The sequence below is a fragment of the Sprattus sprattus genome (genome assembly GCF_963457725.1).
Source record: "Sprattus sprattus genome assembly, contig: scaffold_80, whole genome shotgun sequence".
Taxonomy (NCBI): Eukaryota; Metazoa; Chordata; class Actinopteri; order Clupeiformes; family Clupeidae; genus Sprattus; species Sprattus sprattus.
Window position 1 is genome coordinate 118,419 of NW_027667011.1, and position 3,292 is coordinate 121,710.

Consider the following 3,292-nt stretch of genomic DNA (forward strand, 5'->3'; position numbering starts at 1 on the left):
GTGTGGTAAGTAGTGAAGACTGAGTGAGGTTTCGTCTTGTTAAGATTGGGGTAACCATTGGAGATGGAGTGGAGATACCCGTCCGGGTATGTCCGTGCACGTCCAGGCCAGCCGACCGGACTGGTGTAAGTCTGCACCGGCTAGTTATTTTCCGTTGTGTGGTGATTGGTGCGATTCGTATTGCTTTGATTGCGTCTGTGAGTGTATTACTTTCTGCTAAGTTATGTGGTATTTCGTTGTGTAATGTTTGTTCTTCTGTCTGTTCCAGGAGGTTATGGCTCGCTGGATCCAGGTCGATTATGTGAGTCGGTTCCAACTCAGAAAGTAATGGCTGTGGGTCTGGTTGTTGAAGCTGTAACAGTTCCTCAGGTTGTGTTGTTTTTTCTTTGCAGGTAGTACTCTGCTGGGATAAACATGGTGTAATTTCCATGTTCACATCAACTTGGACGCAGGGGTTAGTACGTGGCCGAGGTCGGTCTTTCTTTGTCCTCGCCTCCAATGGTCCTGATGAATTACCAGGTTGGAAGATCGAGGAAAGTCCCGGCAAAGCAGGGACGGAGTGACAATGTTGATTAATAGTCCTAATTGTTATTGGTATTTCTGGGGATTTTTCAAGTTGTGGGTCAATGGCTGGTGTTACATTAATCTCAGTTAAAAGCCCGTGTTCGGCCACAATCAGTGCTTCTGTTTGTTTCAGTGTGTCAGTGGTGAGTCTTCGTCCTAAATGGCGTTTAGCCCATCGTTCCGCGAGTTGGAATGCCACTCGCCAGTTTTCATCCAACAAAGGGATAAGCTCTTCCACAGATCGTCCAATTCCCAGTACGTAATGGTCTCTTAAGATAATTTTTGTGGTGTGAAGCCAATTCTTTGCATTGCCCCTAAGGAGCTCCTGTGTTGCGTCAGTGGGTTGGGCTGGTCTGATAGTATAGGATAAATAATCCTCCAGTTTTTTAAAGGTAAGTGGGTCTGCATCATCCGCGGTAATGTTGTGCATATGGTGAGTGAAGCGGATTAATTTTAAGATTGTTTTAGCCGTGGCCCTCAATTGGGGGCTGGCTGCCTTTTTTATAGTCGGTTGTGGAGTCCAATTTCTATTTCCCCTCTGGGGTGGCGGTGGAGCGAGTCTCTGTTGTCCCCGTGCGGGTCCACGGACCCTGTCCGCGTAGGTTACGTTGGCGTTAGTGGGGTTATCAGTCCTTGCTCGCTCATATCGGTTGTTTCGCCCATATGGAAGATGAGCTGTGCTGTTTCGCTCATGTGGAAGATGAGCTGTGTTGTAAAATTCTCGGTCCTGCTCATTTGGAAGATGAGCCGTGTTGTTTCGCTCATGTGGAAGATGAGCTGTGTTGTAAAATTCTCGTTTCTGTGTCCTATTTGTGGATTGAAAATGAAAATCACGGCGGTCCGCACTACGTGAATAGTAGGCCACATCGCCATGATGGTATTTGTTCATGTCTCTGTTTAGGTAGTGTCTGTCTCTGTTTAGGTAGTTTCTGTCTCTGTTTAGGTAGTTTGTGTCTCTGTTTAGGTAGTTTCTGTCTCTGTTTAGGTAGTTGTCGTCTCTGTTTAGGTAGTTGTCGTCTCTGTTTAGGTAGTTTCTGTCTCTTTGTCTTGCCATGCCATCTGAAAAATCATCATTGTGCCTAGATGGATGGAGATCAATTTTTCTGCGAGGAAAAAGTCGTCCTCTCCTGTAATGGACTTCTGTCCAGTTTTGTTCACTCATTTTTTGCAAAAAAGGCAAAAAGGTGACAAGAGAAAAAAAATATTTTTAAATGAATGGATCCTTGTTGTAAAATCTAACTAGAGTGCGCAACGTTTCGACAACAAATGTGTCTTCTTCAGGCTTTCTAGTTAGAATAGAGTAAATGTGTTTGATGTTCACTGTTCAGTGGTTGCAGAGCAAATGGCTCTGCCCCTGTGTGCTCAGCCTTAAATAGGTTTAACTCCTCCCACTAGAAGCATGATGCTTTCCGGTTGTGGAGTGAGAATATTATGCCCTGTTTGTCAAAAGGTGAGTCATTGTTAAATTGTGTTATATTTATATGTATAAAGATTTTGTAAACAGGATTTGTGTTTTTTTTGGTTAGGAAATTTATGTAAAGAAATATTGTTTTTAGGTTGTTTAAGTAAGTATGGTATACATTGTGTGTCTCAAGGTGATTTGACTGTAGACATGTCGTCTTTGTGTGAAAAAGGATTTTTAAATCATGGCTTGTGTTAAGCATTATGTATTTTGAGTGAAGTACATTTTAGATGGAATGGAGATATATGTCTGGGCATGTCTGGATATACATTTAATGTCTTAAGGTATTGTTTTCAGATGGTGTAGGTAAGTAAAGCAGAAATTGTCTGTCTAACAGTGTTTGAGATGTGAGTATGTTATCCTTGTGTGAATAAAGATTTTTTTATATCCCACACTTGTATTGTTTTTTATATAAAGCCTTTGTTTTAAGGCTGAATATGAAGGGGTAGAGTGAACACAGAACGAGATAGGGAGGCACTGGCGTGTTAGGGGAAAAAAGAACCCTGTCCAGTCCAGGAAAATGCAGATAAGTACTAAACCGTAGAGGGGGTCTAAGGTTATGGTTAGGATTAGGGTAAGATGGGGGCGTAGGGTAAGATGGGGACTTGAGGTTATGGTTAGGATTAGGGTAAGATGGGGGCATGAAGTTATGGTTAGGAAATGGGGGGGGGGGGGGGGGGGGGCCTTATGGTTAGGAATGGGGTAGCTTGGGTTATGGTTAGTAAAGGAATAGAGTTGGAAAAATAATAGACTCCAGGTTGTTCCTCAAAATGCATCCCGAGGACCAGATCAGGTTGGGCACTGGCCATCCCTAATGTCTCGTAATGAAGTGTTCCTCTAGGCCTCATTTAAACCTCTTGGGAATAAGGAGTCAAGTCTTTGGATCCACCGTCTTTCAAATGATAGTCTCATACCAATGGTCCAAGAGAAACTACTTTGTAGTCCCGAGATCTGTAGAGAAGACAGATTGTGTTTTAAGAAATGATCGACCAAATGTGTTTGTATTTCTTTTTTGTTTTTAATGTTGTGTATGTGTTGATACAACCGGGTGACTATTGAGTTTTTTGTTTGTCCTACATATTGTGTCTTGCATTTTTTGCAAGTGATTAAATAAATACAGTTTGTGGTTTGTGAGTTAATAGTTTGTTCTATTTTGTACACATATTTTGTGTGTTGATTAGTGACCCATAATTTTTGTTGGAACATCTTATGTTGTGTTTTGGATTTTTGTTGGTTTAATGGAGGCAATTTACTTTTAACCAATAA